This window comes from Lissotriton vulgaris, chromosome 6, assembly GCF_964263255.1.
Source record: "Lissotriton vulgaris chromosome 6, aLisVul1.2, whole genome shotgun sequence".
Classification (NCBI taxonomy): domain Eukaryota; kingdom Metazoa; phylum Chordata; class Amphibia; order Caudata; family Salamandridae; genus Lissotriton; species Lissotriton vulgaris.
In genome coordinates this window covers 1,399,561,145-1,399,579,879 of record NC_141694.1, presented here as the reverse complement: position 1 = coordinate 1,399,579,879, position 18,735 = coordinate 1,399,561,145, and positions in this window count along the sequence as shown.

Genomic DNA, 18,735 nt, shown 5'->3' with positions numbered 1-18,735 from the left:
ATTGAGCGGAGGAACCCTGGTTAGGGCAGGGCGGGGGGCGGGGGGGAGGGAGGGGAGAAGAGTGAGGCGAGTGGATTGGTGATTAAGTTACCTACAGGATGGTGAAAGTGTGAATGAGGTGTAGTGGGAGTGGTGGCCGGACCGGGAATAGTCAAGTGTAAGTAGGGGGTGACTAAGGTATGATACAAACATTAAAAAGGGCGAGGGCGGGGGTATGGTTCCAAGGGCATATTTACATGTGACCTAGTGATATAGAGTGTCAGAAGGGTCACTGCGGTAAAAAATGTGAGTGAAAGGGAAGTGCTGGGCGTGAAAATAATGAGGAGACACTTACAATTATACCCAAGTGATTGAGTATGGGTATATGAAGTCCGGGCGGTCGCTCATGGGTCGAGGGCTACGGGGAAGCAAGGATACGCAATAGTCAAAGACAAACCAGTTTGAGAGAGTGGGTACAAACCTAGCTATCTGGAAAGGTCGAATTACCTGATCGGAGAGTTATATTCGATCAACGGGCGGGACTTGCTTAGCCTATGGGGAGGAAAATGAATGGGAATGAGTGCACGCCGATAGCGTGAGTAAACAAAAATAAGTCTACAGTTGGATCGCTCTGGGCGTTTAGCAGAGGTTCTTACCTGACTAAAGCAGGGCGGCAGAAGGCAGTCGGGGCTCATCTGGCGGTAGAACTACAAGCAGTGAATGCTAGAGCTACCTGTGCACGTATGGAACCGGCAACTAAATCAGGAAGTGGAAGGCTGGGGGCGGTGACCCGGGATCGCGAGAGGCAGGGTGGGGGGCGTGTCGCGGCGTTACCAGGGTTACACTGTCAAGCAGGAAGTGGTTGGCGAGAGGAAAGTTAGCGGGACAAAACTAACAGGTCTGACACTTAGGGGGCGTGTCAAGTGGACGTATGCTCGGATTGCGGGGAGAGGCGGGATAGTACAGGCCGTGATCGACGGGGCGAAAACAGAGTTAAAGGTACAGGGTTTCGCTACATTTCATAGTATGGCAAATCACGTTAGTGAGATCAATCAATGTTATCACAATATCGTATGGGGAGTTACACATAATCGGACTTGGTTTAAAACCGGCTGATTAAGTACATGTCAAGAATCTATCCGGGAGGCATGAATTAGTACCCCCATAGGGGGAGTGGAAAGAAATAAGGGACACAATAATCAGTACACAATCCATCAACTATTTGTTCTAAGAGGGGTACAAGAGCTGTTCATCCTAACATGGAAACCAATTACAGTGCATGGGGCTCCAAGGTATAAAACCGGATGGTTAAATACAAGGCAGTTGTCTATTTAGGGCGGTAGTGTACTTAGATTGAGATGGTGAGGTACAAGACAGTTGGCTATTTAGGGCAATATTGTACTTAAATTGAGATGGTGTTTGTCCACTCATCAAGAGTGTTTAGCCCGTGGTTGACCGAGTCAACCCGTGCAATCCATTTACATTCTGCTCTATTGAGTAGAGTTGACATGTTCCCCCCTCTGATGGGTAATGTTGGTTTCTCAATAACTATCCATCTCAAGTCTGTGTCCGTGTGTGATCTTTCCAAAAAATGAGTGACAAGTGGAGCAGTAAGTACTTTGCAGTTAATTCTGCTCTTATGTTGTATTATCCGTTGTTTGACCATTTGAGTGGTCTGGCCAATGTAGATAAGGTCGCATGGACAACGGATAGCGTAGATGACATTTTGGGTCTTGCAGTTTGAATGGTGGGATAGTTGATGGATATTGCCATTGTAGACAAACTCCTTGGTGTTATGGGTTAGTTCGCAAACGCTGCATGATTAACATTTGAAGTGTCCAATGACTGGGCTTAATCCCCATGCAGCTGTGATGGACAACTAGCAACATTTAACTTTTCAGGCCCTTGGTACGTGGTTTACCACAAGCTAAGGGCATGTAACTAAATTAAATGTGTCTATTAGGAATATGTCAATATTACCATGTTTAAAGGAAGAGCACAAGCATTTGACCACTACTTAGCAGGAGTAAAGTGTGCAGAGTTTTATGGCCAACAAAAACGGGTTCAGTAAAAGAAGACAAAAATCTGGAGGGATGCACGTAAAAGGTGGTAATTTTCACTAGTAAGCATGTTACTTGCCACCTTTATTAGTTAGCAATTACATTCGATTCCCAGGTTTCATTTTGAAATTGTGATTTCCAACAAAAAAAAATAACATAAACTTAAAACATGTTCAGTTGTGGTGTTGCACTGGGAGCGAGAAACGAACAGTTCCGATGACCCATATGGAAAAAAGTAAACACCGAGAAGGTTGCATATAGAAAGCATTTGAAAAAACAAGGTTTGGCAAAGCCAACATGTCTGGTTTTATGCACCAATACATGTAAACAAAGGCATTCACAAATGCTGTTTACATGTGCTACATGGATAGTTGTTATTTAATCACAATAAAGCCTGCCCTATTGGCTCTGCCAATTCTGGAAAAAAACGGGAAAAATGGATTGCTATCACTAGAGAATGCATGCAGGAGCTCAAGAAGTGAATGTGACAAATAGCGCGAAACTTGCGTATACGTTCCAGATTTAAAATAGTCCTTACGCATTCAAAATGAAGCACTTTCTGGAAATCGGAGTGATACACCAAATAGCCATTAGCATGAGGTAAGACATTAAAAAGCCAAATCTACGCATTCTTGAAAGAACTGGTAACACAATGTCCTGTAGGCAACTGCACTTTCAAACCAAACCTAAAAACTCATTTCTTTTTTTTATTTCAAATCATTTTTATTGAAGGAAAATAAATGAAAAGACAATGAATCGACAATTACAGAAATTGAATCATGTGTGCTGTCAAACAAAAACTGAAATAAAGCTAAAATACTTTCATCTGATATTGTTGGAGTCATAGCTACATGCAAGTAAACAAGAAAATATAAGTAAATAAACCACATAACATAAATAAATAAATGTACAGTACATACAAATAAATAAATATAAGCTGCCGTCAGTTAGGTCAGGTATGAGAGATCCGTAGGATTAAGTCGAGACACATATAGAGTGGGTCTACATTCAGGTTATCTACACTTACAGTGAATCAAGGCGTGGTACATAAGATACCCCAACATAGAACGCATTGCAAGAATACAGTAATAAGTCACGGGGATCAAAGTTAAATGAAGACGCATCGAGAGAATTCCACAGTCTTTTGTTGGAGGAGCGCCAAGGGGAGGAGTGCAGCGCTGGATTATTGGCTCCCCTCAGAAAGGATAACCAGTCCTGCCAGATTTTAAAACATACCTCTGATGCATTTTTCCATTTACACAGGACTACCTTACATGCCAATGAGATCATCAAGTCCAGTAGCTGGCGATCTTGTGCTTTCGGTAGATTCGGATCAAGAGCTCCCAGTATGACATATATAAATTCCCTCTTAGGTTTTAACCTGAATACATGGTCAATGCAGTCAAAAATTTCCACCCAGTATGTTTGTAGAGAGGGGCAGTTAAAAAGCATATGGGCTAGGTCGCCTACTTCTGAGTGGCAATTCCAGCAAGTGGGACTATCTCTCAAGTGGGGTTTAAAAAGTCTATCCGGTGTCCATAATGTCCTATTTAGCAACATGTATTTGGTCTGGGAGAGGATTGGGGATACTTTAGTAGAGAGGGCAGTGCTGTGAATTATGTCCCAGTCGAGCGTAATGCCTGTAGAGTTGGGTTCTGCTTCCCATTTGACTTCATTTGGTCTATGTGACTTCCTAGGCAGAGGGAGGAGCAGCTTTTACACTCTAGAGACGAAGTGACCGTCTGCCAGGAGACGTGGTATTTGGGTCAGAAGCCAGGGTGTTTGCGGTGCGAGGTGGCGTGTCGAGATAATGACTTTCAGCTTCAGGAAGTCATAGAAGTCTAGGGGTGTTAAGTTATGTAAAGCTTGGAGTGAGGCGAACGATAGGGGTTGTGCCTCTTCAAAGAGGTCGCTCACCAGGTTAATGCCCTTCACGGACCAAGATTCCCAGTAGAGGGGTTTGCCTTCCAGTTTAAAGGAAGGGTTCCGCCATAGGGCCATCATTGTCGATTTTCTAATTTTCAAGCTGGATTTGTGGGCCTGGTCAAGTCTTAAGAGAGCGCGCCTGTTGTTCATCATAATGTATTTAGAGTGGTTTAAGTGGGAGAGGTCCATGGTGAGCAGGGCCAGTAGTGGGGAGTTATCAATGAGAGATTTCTCAATGACTATCCATAATGGGGTATAGTTGGGGTCGCAGCAAGCCATTGTGCCCCTTGTTTGCAAAGGAACGCTGTCCGGTAATTTCTAAAGTTGGGGAGACCCAGGCCGCCTTTTTCTTTAGCTAGTTGTAGCTTTTTCATTGATATCCTGGCTTTCTTCTCCTGCCAGAGGAAAGCACCAAACAGTTTATCAACTTTGTTCAAGAAGTCTTCAGTGAATGTCATAGGTAACACACTAGCCAAGTAGTTTATCAACGGTGTCACCATCATTTTGAGGGTTTCCGCCCTACCCCACCAGGAAAGATACTTGGGTGACCATCCGTTCAGCAATGTGGAGATCTTTTTTAGAAGTATATTTTCGTTGATTTTTAACGTGGAGATTAAGTCCTTATCAAAGTCTAGCCCTAGGTATTTGATGCAGTGTGGCTGCTGAGTTAGTCCGGAGTCACCAATGATGTCTTTGCCACCCATATTGTTTATTAATTTGACCTCCGTTTTATCTTTATTCAATTTATATCCTGAGACCCTCGAGAACTCATTGATAGTTGACATAAGAGCAGGTATGGCCTCTCCTGCCTTCTCCGATACAACCATTTATAGATTTATACAATCCAGCTGAAAATCCATCAGGGCCAGGGGCCTTCCCACACTTTAGTGATTTAATTGCTTTCTCTATTTCAATGGTCTCGATTGGCGTATTAAGGTTCGATTATTCCTCAGGGGAAATTGTTGGAAGATCGCATTCATTTAAATAATCTTGAATTCTAGCCTCTTCTACCGTTTTATATTTGGCATACAAAGTCTCATAAAAATCTTTGAATACGTTATGTTATGTTATGTTAAAGTTTTTTATTGTGCGCACAGCTACTCCAGCCAAGGAGCGTCCTGGCGCATAGACAAGGAGAACATAACACAACAGGAAAAAGAAGACTAAAAGGAACAGTTAAAACAGATACGTTTTTATTGCTTTCCGGAAGGTCATGAGGTCCTCCAGCAACCGGATATCAACCAGAAGAGAATTCCAGGCAAGTGCAGCTTTTACGCTGAAGGAGCGACCTCCCATCCGGCTGAGCCTAAATCTTGGGACTACAGCAAAAGCCTGACCTTGAGAGCGGAGGGCGCGTGCAGGAACATAGAAGGAGATACAGCTGGACAGAATGTCGGGCCTATACCTCTCAAGATCTTAAAGGTCAAACAAAGGACCTTAAAGAGAATACGCTTCCTCACTGGGAGCCAGTGTAGGGAGCGAAGAATACTCGCCACCGGGCAAAATCTGGGCAGGCCAACAATCGCTCTGGCCGCCGCATTTTGAACCCGTTGCAGACGAGTAAGCTCGGCCTAGTTAGCCCCGACCAGAAGAGAGCTAGCGTAATCCAGGCGAGAGATGATAGTAGCCTGGATTACCAGCTGTCTGGTTGGTGCATCAAAAAATTTGAGCACAGGTCTTAAACCTCTCAATAGGAAGAAGCAACAGGCTGCTGTTATTTTGGTGTGTCCCACAAAAGAGAGGCCAGCGTCCAGCCAGACCCCCAGATTTTTCAACTCCGACACCGGGGTCGGGGTAGGTCCCAACTCTGGTGGCCACCATTGGTCACCCCACAACTCCACTCCCCTTCCGACAACCATTACCTCCGTTTTAGTGGCATTGAGCTGGAGACAGTTTCCCGTCAACCAGCTAGCCACCGCCTTCAGTCCATCCTGGAACCTGGGGGCATCCTGTTCCGCGTTCCCGCTGAGAGTAACCGCCAGCTGTGTGTCGTCGGCATATGAGACCAAAGTTAGGCCCCACTGCCTGGCGACATCAGCCAGCGGTCTCACGTAAAGATTAAACAACGTGGGGCTCAGCGAGGACCCCTGCGGAACCCCCATGGCCAGAGGCTGGAAATTGGACCTGAAGGGAGGGATGGCAACACAGAAGGAATGATTGTCAAGGAAGGAGCGGAACCATTGCAGCGCCTGACCACCGACACCAATCTCCTCAAGCCGATGCAGGAGGATGCTGTGAGATACCGTGTCAAAGGCGGCGCTGAGATCTAATAATATCAGCGCCGCCGTTTGCCCAGCGTCCAACCTCAGCAATCTTCTCTGGCTCCGAGTGAACCGCCCCGGTATTGTCTTTGATGGAATTAATTGTGTTCTTCTGTACTTTAAATTTCAGGTACCCAGCCAAGCTCTTGCCTGCTTTGTTTGATTCACACAATTTAAACCTTCTTCTCCTATCTAGCCATGCCCCGGCTCTTTTACTTATGATTTTGTTATATTCATACTTCTTGTTAGCCAATTTATTCAGCGTTGTAACGTCCCGATCTGTCTGATGTTTGTTCTCTAAGATCGATATCTCACTTTCAAAGGTTTCTAGTGCTTTGTTATAGTCTTTATTCATTGCTGACCTAATCTTGATGCAAACCCCCCTAATAGTGCTTTTTAGGGCTTCCCAGCGAATGAGTTCAGAGGTGTCCTCCTTTTTATTAAGTTCCAGGTATGACTTAATAGCAGACTGGATGGTAGTCTGGTGCTGCTCCTTCTCTAGTATCTCTTCGTTTAACCGCCATACCGATTGTCGGGTCGAAGGTTTCACATTGGTGATGGATAGTGAGATGCAAGAATGATCAGATATAACCCTAGGCTCTATTGTTGTATCTTCTATTCTTGGGATGCCATTCTGTGTGATGAGGAGATAGTCAATACGTGAATAAGGAGAGGAATAGAATGTATACTCCCTTCCTGTGGGATTCTGCAGTCTCCACGAATCCACTAAGTGGAAGCGGGTACACAGGTTAGTAAAAGCTCTATGTGATTTATGGGGTCAGAACACACACTTGGAGTCTCTATCAAGGGTAGGGTACATAGGGAGATTAAAATCGCCAGCCAGAACATGCACAGCTGAATCAGGGAGGGTTTCAATTTGTTTAGCTAGTTCTGACCAGAAGCTTAGGTCGCTGGTATTTGGGGCATAGACATTTGTGACATAGAATTCTGTGTTATCTTTGATCAGCCTAGCTGTAACCCATCTCCCTTTATTATCAGCTGTAAATGAAAGCATTTAAACATTTGATTTCTTCGCTATCAATGTTAGAACTCCCTTTTTTTGCCCACAGCCTCAGACCCTACCACCTCGGAGTAGTGTTTGTTCCTTAGTGTATTGAACTGCTTCGCGTCAATCTTAGTTTCTTGAATGAGAACAATGTCTCCCTTCTGTCTACGCAGATAGTCCAGTATCTTTTGTCTCTTGATCGGCTGATTCAGGCTCTTTACGTTTAGGGACAGTATTTTCAATTTGTTTATTCTGGATATACCAAGTGGTGTACTAATTGTGGAGTGCGCCATCTGATATTATTAACGAATCATGTTGTGTTATAGTTGTGTCTCTTGGTAAAGCATCAGCTTCTTCCCTGTGTAGGTGAAGCTAAGGGTTTTAGGACATCTATGAAGCACACATATCCTCCCTCCATATGTCACATGTTGTACCCAGTTGCGATCACCATACGTGGATATACGTGAATAAGGAATTTCAACCCCACATAGTGGTGTTATTGTACACAGTTCTGCGCAGAATCTCTCTTGTGTTTCTTTGATGACGACATTTAAGTCGATGGTAAGTAAAGTGGCCAACCAGACTAGACAGCAAATAATAGCAACGTACAAATTAAACAAAACCCCAATCAAACACCCTTCCCATCCCCCCTCTCCCCCCCCATTGCCACCTTCCCCACCCTTCCCCAACCCACCCACCCCACCCTTTCTGAATCTTGCAGGGATGGTGACGAGGGAAAAACTGCGTCCCTCCCGTGGCTTAAACAAAAGTCATTGTAAAGTTTGAACCTGAACTTGACTAATCTACAAATCTTATAGGTGCCTAAATCAGTGTAACCATAAGCCCAGATCAACTGGTGAATTCTAGTTAAAAGACAAACAGTATTACGACCCCAGCGTGACGGGGGAGAGAGTTGCTGCGGGCTATAATACTAACAATTCTTATAAGAGAGGGTACTCGTGTCCAACATTAGAATCTAGCGGAACATAACTAACTATATAAGGTGAGACATCCTGTGAGCAAAGAGACCCCATTGAGAGGAACATATGAATGTGTCCACGTATAGAAATAGTTACAGTGACTATCACGTTAATTAGTGAGGTGAGGTGAGTATAATAGGTGTCTCAAATATTTAATTGAGCACCTTTCTGACCTGGTTGCAGCTGTAGAAGCACTAGCACAGCGGATTCTAGAGCTGTTGCAGGTGGGGAACCGCGCTGCCCCCATCGCGCGCTCGACCCTCAAGCCATGCCCACTTTGAGGCCACGCCCACTTCCCCTGACCTATATAGTCGCGCTGACTCACTAGCACGCCTAACAACCTGAAGCACTCCTGAGGCGGAAAGCCGGGAGAATCTGCTCGATATTTTTAAAACTGTGTTATTTGTACTTCGTGTATTTTAAAGCACCTTGCACCCACTTTGAGCACCTTTCTGACCTGGTTGCAGCTGGAGAAGCACTAGCACAGCGTATTCTAGCGCTGTTGCAGGTGGGGAACCGCGCTGCCGCCATCGCGCGCTCGACCCTCAAGCCACGCCCACTTTAGAGGCCACGCCCTCCGCCTCCTTATCAATGTGCCCTTCCCGGACGCGCAGCGGGCGAGCGCAGCGGGCACGCCCTAATCGCGCCGAAGTCGCGCCTAAGTCAAGCCTGTCTGCGCCCGTCCGCGATCGTACGCAGTCCAGGGCCATACCCCATGCCCCTCGGGATGACCACATACGGTGGAGCAAGCAGGAATTACTTACCTTACGCTGCAATATCGATGAGTCCTGCAAGCATAATTTACGAGTGGAAAACAACATAGGCTGCGAACACTGTCACTTCTCCTATAACTTTGGTAAGATTACGACCAGTACGGACTACATCATGCACTGCGCACTGCTTAATGTACGATCGTTAAGGAAACATGTTAGACCTATATGATCTACTCACTGAGAAACAGTGGGATCTTGTGTTTCTAACAGAGACATGGTTAGATAATGATTCTACATCTGATGCCCTTGAGGCACTTCCAGTAGGATACACAATACATAGACAGGACAGACCCATAGGCAGAGGAGGGGGCATTGCAATTGTAGTCCGGTAAAACTTGCGATGCCAACTAGACAGCTCTCCCATCTTGGACAGTGAGGCAGGGAGCTTCACTATTAAAGTGAACAATAGCTACACGCTAAAGGGCATGCTAATCTATAGCCCCTAGGCCCCATAGCCAAGTTTGAGGAGAGTCTGGTTGAAGGCATCATGGAGACCGCACTATGCAAAGACAGGTTTTTGGTACTTGGAGACCTTAATTTACATCTTAATAACCCCTTAGACAGCGTTAGTAAGAATTTCAGTCAGGCATTAGGAGCCCTCCAACTGAATCAAATTGTTAGCGGTCCAACTCATCAGTTGGGTCACCTGCTGGATCCCATATTTGTCAATTGGGGGGAAGTTGAAGCCATGACCCCTATACCCAGCCCCTGGTCGGATCATTATTTAGTCCCTTTTACTATACGAATTCCTGGAAGTAGACCCCCGCAGCCAACAGCATTGTATCACCTCAGGCGGAAATGGGCTACTTTCTCCCAGCTCAAATTCTGCGAGGCGCTGACTAAAGGGGGGAGCCCTGGGGGGGATGACGCTGACACGGCCAATACTAATCTTTGCAAAGTAGTGTGGCTCACTGGTTAGAGGCAGCAGACCCGAGAGCAGAGGACGGCCCGGGACCAGGGTTCGATTCCCGGCGCGGCAGGTTTCTGGACCAGGGTCAGCGGACTCGATAATTCTCTCGCCTCGGTGCCCACTCTGATCAGCGATCACACTCGGCAACTCTGGGCATTAGCTTGCCTCATCTTCACTAACGGCCCCACCAGACCGCCGGGGATGCCTGGTCTCACCCTGGAGATACCCATTAAGGGACCATCTCTCAGGGAAGCCAGGAAGGGTTTCGCAGCGGTCAAAGCGCCTTGGGACCCTACGGGTAAGTAGTGCGCTATATAAATGCCAATACATTTACATTTACATTTACAAATGCATCAATGAGGCACTGGATTGCACAGCTCCTCTTCTAAAAGCCAAATCTGGGGGCTGTGTTTAAATAACTGCCCCATGGTTCAATGATGAATTAAGAGTCTTGAAAACCGCACTGAAGAGAACCTAAAGAGAATGGCGCAGAACTTTCTCCAAAGAAACCAGAATCGCCTACTTGACTGAGATGCGACTTTACCATGGCCTAATTTGAAAGTCCTAAACAGCATATTATACGTCCAGAATCAATGAAGCTGGTAATTCAGTGAAGGAGCTGTTTTCGCTCTACAAAACTCTTTCGAGCGCGGAAAACCAGCCACTGTCCCAGACGACTGTTCACCCGAATCGTGCGATAAAATCGCAGACTTTTTTGCAGAAAAAATAGCCAAAATCTACTCGGCATTTCCAACACAGCCTATAACTGGGACAGAATTTGTCGAAAGCCCAAGGGAATGGGGAGACAAACTCAGACTGACCAACTTTGTTACCCCGCCTCCAGAAGATCTCCTAAAAATCTGTAGATCTGTGAGGTCGGGTTCTCCAAGGGACCCTACCACACCTAAACGTCTGGCAGATAGTCTGGTGGTATTGGAACCTTACATCAGACATCTATTAGACGTGTCTTTTAACACCAAGACAGTACCTAAAGATTGGAAAAAGGCGGTGGTTCTACCCCTAAGGAAGAAACCAACTATCAGTTTTGACAAACTAGAGAACCTCCGTCCAATTTCACTCCTACCCTACCTGGCCAAAGTAGCCGAAAAAACGGTCAATTTGCAATTGATGGACTTCGTGGAAAAGGCTGCCTTATTACACGATACTCAATTCGGCTTCCGTCCCCGCCATTCAACGGAGTCTGCGCTCCTAACAGCGGTGGAGACCCTACGTCAGGGGGCGGATGAGGGTCACACCATGGCCCTCATCCTATTGGACCTGAGTGCAGCATTCGACACTGTAGCTCACGCCAACTTGCTACAGTGTCTGAATAACGGAGGAATATCTGAAGCTGCACTCCAATGGATCCAATCCTTCCTGACTGGGAGAAGCTTTCAAGTCCGCCAGGGTGATTACTACTCTATAGACATAGGGTTGGGACAGGGCGTTCCCCAGGGATCATCCCTGAGCCCAACCTTGTTTAATCTTTATGTCTCTCCAGTGGCTCCGATTGCCATGGGTCATAGATTGAACATTGTGTCATACGCCGATGACACGCAGCTGGTTATCTCCCTCTCACGTGCACCTGGACTTGCTATGGACAGTTTCAGGGCCTGCATGCAAGATCTTGCAACCTGGATGTCCACCAACTGCCTTAAACTAAACGGCAACAAGACCGAGGTGCTCGTGGTGGGGGGGAACCCATCTGTTTGGTCATCGGCATGGTGGCCACCATGCCTAGGTGAGGCTCCTATGCCCTGTCAGGAAGTCAAAAACCTTGGTGTATGGCTCGATGCTGACCTGTCTTTTGGACCCCAACTAGACCGAGTGGCGGGTGTCTGTTTCAGCGTTTTAAAAACCCTACGGAAGGTCCTTGTTCTCCTTCCTATGTTCGCCCGGAGAACGCTGGTACATGCCCTCGTGACATCACGCCTAGACTACGGCAACCTACTGTACCTGGGAGCCACCTGCAAGGAAATAAACCGCCTCCAGGTACTACAGAATGCGGCAGCCCGCCTCATCTTAAAAACCCCAAAAAGATCGGATTCCAAAGCTGCCCTTCAGACCCTCCATTGGTTGCCAGTGAGAAGCAGAGTGGAATTTAAAGCCCTCTGTACCTGTCACCGTATTCTTGCTAGGAAAGCGCCAACACCACTTCAGAACCTAGTTACCAAATATGTACCATCACGCGCTCTGCGCTCCTCACACGGAGGCCTACTTAAGGTCCCTAGGGTTAAAAGGGCCCGCATGGGTGGACGCTCTTTTCGCCATTTGGTAGCGAAGAGCTGGAACGCCCTGCCTCTTAATCTCCGCCTAGACCCATCTGAATCTAGCTTCCGGAAGAACTCAAAAACACACCTATTTTCAAAATAATTGGGCTCACTCCTTACTACTGCTCTGAGTTTTTCAGTTGTAGCGCGGGGACACGCTTCCTAGCGTAACCAAGCGCTTTATAAGCTTCCCTTATATATATATAAATTATAAAGGATCTCTCATGGCCGCTCTGGAATGTGAGACCTGGAAAAGAAGCCTAGATATTAAGCTGTAAACCATAAGACAATATCTCCGTAAGGATACTATGAATTTGCAGATGTGGAGGCCGTCGTCGTGTCCATGTTGGTTTCCTCTGGGCCATCCAGGAGTCTCTTTAGCTTCAATGGATCGAAGAATATCTGAGGAGAGTCTCTGATGACTACTCGGAATTTTGCAGGGCCAACAAAACCAAACTGGTAACCCATTGTGCGTAACCTTGGTCTAAGTGCAAGGAAGGCCTTTCTGAAATCCACTGTTTCCTTCCTGAAGTCCTGTGATATGTACACCTTACTTGACTTCCATAGGATGTGATTATTTTTCCGTACAAAAGCCAGAATTTGTTGTACATGTTGAAAACTCAAGGGTTTACAGATGATCGGCATAGGACCTTTTTGGTTCGGAGTTATTCTGCCGGTGACCTTGTGGGCCCTGTCGAATTCGAGTGGTTGATGAAATTTGAGGTTAGTAGCTGCCGCAAACCATGTTTCTAAGAATGATACACAAGATCCATGTGATTCCTCTGAGCCTTCCGGTATTCCAAAGATGCGCAGGTTTCCTCTACGGTGTCGGACTTCCAATTCCGACAGTCTCCTTGACATGTGATCTGAGGACACGGTGAGATGTTTGAGGGTCCTGCAGACGTTCTTCACAGAGTCCTCCAACTGACTTATCCTTGTTTCCATCTCAGTTAGTCTAGAGTTGGTGTCACGGATATCTTGTCTTATGGCCGTAATTTCCTCCTTTGTGGACTTTGGCACGTCAGGCAATTCCGCCAGTTTATTCAGAATCATATCCAGCGTTTCGTTGATTTCTTTCTTGCCTTTGACAGGCGAGACCGGCGTTGGCGGTTCTGCCTTGAGTCTCTTAAGGTTTTTCTCTACTTTCTCACCCATGATGCCAAGGGCGTTTGCCTGGAGTCGTCGGTATTGGGTAGGTGGTTATTCAACTGACACTTGTGCGGCACTAGAGGGCATGGCTATATATTGACGGGTGTCGATAGGATTAGGCGCACTGCTGTATGCTGTCTCGACTGGGAATCAAGGCTATGACATTGGCAGTTGATCGGGTTTCAGGTGTTGTGATGGTGAGCTCAGACTGTTTCCAGCTTGTTTCCATCTTATCTTTGTTGGCGGTTGCAGTATAAGTGATACTACATCTGTCAGTGTATGTGATTATTTCATCCGCTCTTGCCTCAGTATTCGCCTCAATATTCGCACCAATTACTCTGCATGCGCCACCTATAAGACCGACATGCCAATCCGACCAGTCTTGTCATCTATGTGCCTCTGTCGTCCCCTCGCATTTTCAAGTAAAACACCGTCGTTTGTTTCCTTATATTACGTTCACGTTGCAGCCTCAAATGACTAAAATGCCTCCAAAGCTTTCAATGATCACATCATATTGGGCATTGGTGCAAGTTGTACATTTCCTTGTGTTGCCCTTGCTGATAGTTCGCTAATGCCATTAAAGCTTTGATGCCTTCTGATGCCACCTTGTACTTCCACTAAATCATCGCTCATATGCCTTTTAGCAATGTGGTCTCATGGTACAGTGCACTCGCCTTCATTAGCTATATTTACTAATATATTTACTAATATATTACTAATATATTCTTGATCCAGCATTTCTGAAATAACTGTCCTGTTGGAGTCATAGTGCTATCAGTGCCAGCGTGCCCTTAATTTTGTCTTGTCAATTTCACATGAGGGTGCCTGACAGAAATTACTGCGCGTCCCTGGTGCTTGGGGTGATCGGGCCGTGTTTTTAACAGGCTTTGAGTGGCTGCGCGAAAGCTACATGGAAGCAGATCCCGTTATGTGTATAGCACAGGATTCGGAGCCTCTTCCTTCAGACTTCCTTCATACTGCAGCTGCTTTTACGCGAACGTAATCTAGCGTGAGCGCGCTGATTTCTGACTGACTGAAACGCGCCGGTGCTGAGCCTTAGTGTTAAGCCTTAGTGTCGGCAGTGGGCAGTAGGAGAGTAAGCCTGGCCAATATGCACCAATATGCGCTTACTGTTGTGTGGAAAGTCACGTTTCGATTTTATTCTCTGCCGTCCGCCGAGTTCAGTTGCCTCATGAGCACCGCCATTACTGTCTCTGTGTTCCGTGCCCCGGGTTGTCAGAACGCTGAGATCTCTGTTAAGGGACCTCAGAATTCGCTCAAAAGTACAGCAGCTTGTAGCCCTTGCCTTCCGATCTTAAAATCCGTCACTTCGTTCTGAAATGCACCCGTATTAGCATTATAGGAACATCAGGAACTGTCCGCCACGGGAGGAGGAGAAGTCCTAAGCCGCCATTTTCCGCGGCGTCCAAACCACGCCCCCTTAAAAACTAATTTCTGTTGTCTCTTTGATGGAGCAAGGTTTCGCACATCTAGCGACTTGCTTGTATTCATGAACCTCGAGTAACTCTAACTTTGTAATCAATCTGTTTGTCTTACTAATATTGCACATTTTACACTACACGGGGTGTCCCAGTGAAGCTTGCTTATGTGTTTACTAAACCTAATACGCTTGCCTCTAAAATGGCTGCTGCTATGCGGGAATCTAGTCTGCGCATGTGTCGGTCATACCCATGTGATGTGACATACTCGCAGTTCTGGTGGGAATTTGTTGCTCATGCGCAATGCACTTAAGATGGCTGCTTTATGTTCTCACTTGCTCTGAGCTTGCATTGCCACTTTTGCAAAGCCTGTTTGTTCTGCACTTACCCTAATGCAATAGTTATTATAAAGTAAGGGATATAGTACAGCCATTTCATGGTATACAGTGTAATCTTTTATTCTGTGTTTCTAAATTGTTTATGCTTGCTTTTCATGTATCGTATTCTTTGGGCCTGGGAGGTGCTTACTACACCATTTTGGAAGCTCATATGGTACCAGTCACGTGATGGAGGAAAAGAACCTTGCAGCAGTGGAACTCAGCCAGATGGCAGCCTCGCCCAAGATGCTCCTGGGAACCGACCTGTAACCCAGCAGGACGAAGCTGAACATTTGTAATAAACTGCTGTATTCCCCGTTGTCCTCTGTAAAACATATGCCATGGGAAACTAGAATGTAAGGGGTGGGTACGAAAATTGAATATTTAGCCTGGAAAAGTCTAAAATTTAGGTAGTGTGATGACTTAACCTCCTCCTTTGTCCAATTAGAACTTGGGGATCCTTACACTTGCAACATTGGGGGGTGGTACACTGACCCGAAAACAGTATAACTAGCCTAGGTTTAGCTAGAGAAATTGTCCGACTTGTCCGAATAGCTGACCTGTCATTTACCCAACGCACTCTATAGGTGACTGATACAGAGAGCTGCGGAGCACTCTGTCCGTATTTTCCCACAGACCCAGTCGGGGTTTTGGGGAACCTTAAGTGCTAGTGAAGCACTTTGCTGAGAGATTCGAGAACCCAATCGGGGTTATTGGCAGATTTCTTGCAGAGAGGGAGTAGCGCAGGCGTTGCAACCGAAGCTGCGGGTGTTGGTCGTACCCTTTTGTGAACCCAGTCCTGATGCAATCCTGGGTTTATCCTGTCCTGACTGTCCATGAGCTGTACTTGCTCGCCTACTGGAAAACTAAGTCCTTGAGGGTCCTTTCCCGTCTCTCCAAACTGACCCGTGGCCAGGGTTAGTCTTCAATCTATCCTAGGTAAATATAAATCTGTGTGGGTGTTCATTTTTCTACACTTCCTTCCTAACGTCTCGAATAAAACATAATTGCATACGTCCCTCTTCTCTTCTGTTTTTCTATAAATGAGATTTTCATGCATTATTGTCTAATAGCATGTTCCACTTTTCTACCTACCTTTAGTCAAATACTAAATAGTTTGCATATATAGCTTGTTTTCATTCTTACAGTCCCTTTAGAAAATAAGCACATCTGGATAAATCAAATTGCATAAGTATTGTTTTCTTTGAACCGTTAGTAAATTTCAAAAGTCTACTTTGATTTAGCATGTTCCCTTTCTTTACCCCCCCTTAGGAGAGTTGTGAAAGTCTGTTGATCTAAAATAGCGTGTTCCTTATTTTTCTCCTTCCCTTTATTTTTCGATTTCTAAATGATTCTTACCCTCGTTCATAGCTATACGATATTTCTAATTCTAGTTATAGACAGTTTGATCTGTGTCAATCTTTGGCTCATGGCATATGACGATGATGATGATTAGATAAAGGTTTTCAAAACTTCCTGAGTCTGTGGTTATTATAAAGAGTACAAACATTATTGAAATTGTATATTGTATTGTGTTGTCTACTTCTTCCACAGCTAGCTCCTTGATCCATTGTGATCTTAGGTACCTGTGAGGAGGATTGGTAAGTCAGGTACACGGGAATAAACAGAAAGGAACTGAATTGCTGATAGTAGTGTGTAGGTTACCTGATTAAAGTGTAATGACAATATTTTATGGGCCCAAGTGTGCTTATCTGGTTAGTCGGGTGACCTGCGAGCTCTATCATCTTTATCGAAGAGATGCCACATCACAGGCCCCCCCACCGCATTAAGATTCAACGTCTGCCCTGGAACTTTTAACACGCCTATTGGCCTATCTAATACTGAGCTGGTGTACAGAGGGACAACAACAAAGAAGCTTCAAAAGTATTTTTGTTGTGGTATGGACCCTGGCACAGTGTCCCGCCAGACATATCAAAGAAGCATTGTTGCAGGAAACGTTTCGTTCTTTAAAAATATGAGTGGGTTGTTGACTAACTGTCCCCAACCCCTCATTTCCTGGTCGAGTACTCCTCCCAGAGGTAAGGACTGTGATGAAGAAGACACAAGAGTCGGGTGTGATGTAGGCGGTTTGTTCCTGGAGCCAGAGACGTTTGAAGGAATGGCAAAGTGGGCAATTGCCCAGGCCTCCATCTTCCAAGGCCCACCATGGGAATGTGAATCTTTTCTCTATTTGAGCTCTGTCTGTTCAATTTTGTTATCTAAACTTGTCTACCTGCCTTTACTTCTGACTCTGTCTCTCTACCCAGTTCCATCCTCTGGACATGTGGGTTCACAGGTGAGACATATTCCAACAAACTTTAACATATAATTTAATATTTTTGGCATCATGAGGGTTTAATTTACAGATTTTCCCAAACATGGGAACGCAATGTATGATTTGCCCAGCGCCCCCAAAATCCCTATGATGAAACTGGCTGGATCTCCCTGAACTGTATAAACACTGGGTTAAAAGTGTTGCTAAACATGTATTCCTGTCATCATACATGGTGCACAAATATGGAGCTGCCTGTAATTCATTGTTGCTTAGTCTCCCAGAGGCTATTTTGTGTTGTAATTCGAAAAGTGCAGAAGGGGTTGCTGTCAGTTATGATTCGCCTTACTAGTGAAGGCCTCAAGTGCAGCTTAGCCACTTAAAGCAAAAAATTGAAGAGGGAGTTTGGTTTCCAAACAGAAAAATGTGGCAGCATGCTCCCATTCAACAAGCACTGTCCATCCTTCACCAGGAGTAAGGTCATGCGGTTCCCCACTCCACATAAAGTGAAGGATGGAGGTGCTCAGGGCCCACAGAGTATACTTCAGAGAGCATCTGAGGCAAGGATATTGTGAGGCTTGATAAAGACGTCGATAACAGCTTGTCTGAAGTGGGACTTAAACTCACTGCTGGAATACTTTGACAAGCACTGACCACAATTAGGCACTTAATCGGGAAAGGACTGCAATTTTCAGAGTCGGAGCAGAACGCTCAGATCTAGAGATAGTGACAGGAGAAAATGAAGTGTCTTTAACAATTAAGCTCCTCGGAAAGCAAAACGTGCCATTCCTGCATTCCTTGTGTTGTCACTGAGACGCTTTCTGGGTAATTCACAACCTCAGCTATTTCTGTTCAGGTTCTCAGTGAGTATTTTCTGCACACTGTGAAAATAAACACAAAACAATTTAGCCTGAGTAAACTGGAAGGATGTCCTAAGTCAGGTTTAATGAAAGAATGCATTTAAGGTATTTACCTCACTTTATTACCATACTTCAATTTTGCTGCCAATCGATGCCTTAAAGCTAGAAGGAAAGATACAGGGGCTTATTTACAAGACTCTTGCGCCGCCTGTGCGTCACTTTTAATATGGGAAAAAGTGACATACAGGTGGCGAAAGGGTCTTGTAAATAAGCCCCACAGTGTTTACTAACACCGTTGTTTGTGTTTGTGAAGTGAACTGCCTGTGAGGTAATGTACCAGGCCACTTTATTTGAGAGCAGGGGATCCGCCTATTGTGTGGCAGCAGTTCCTTCTTGCTTTGAAGGGTCCCTGATATCATAACTCTCTATTACAATATAAATGGCGAACTGTGATGTCAAGCTTAGAGGATAAT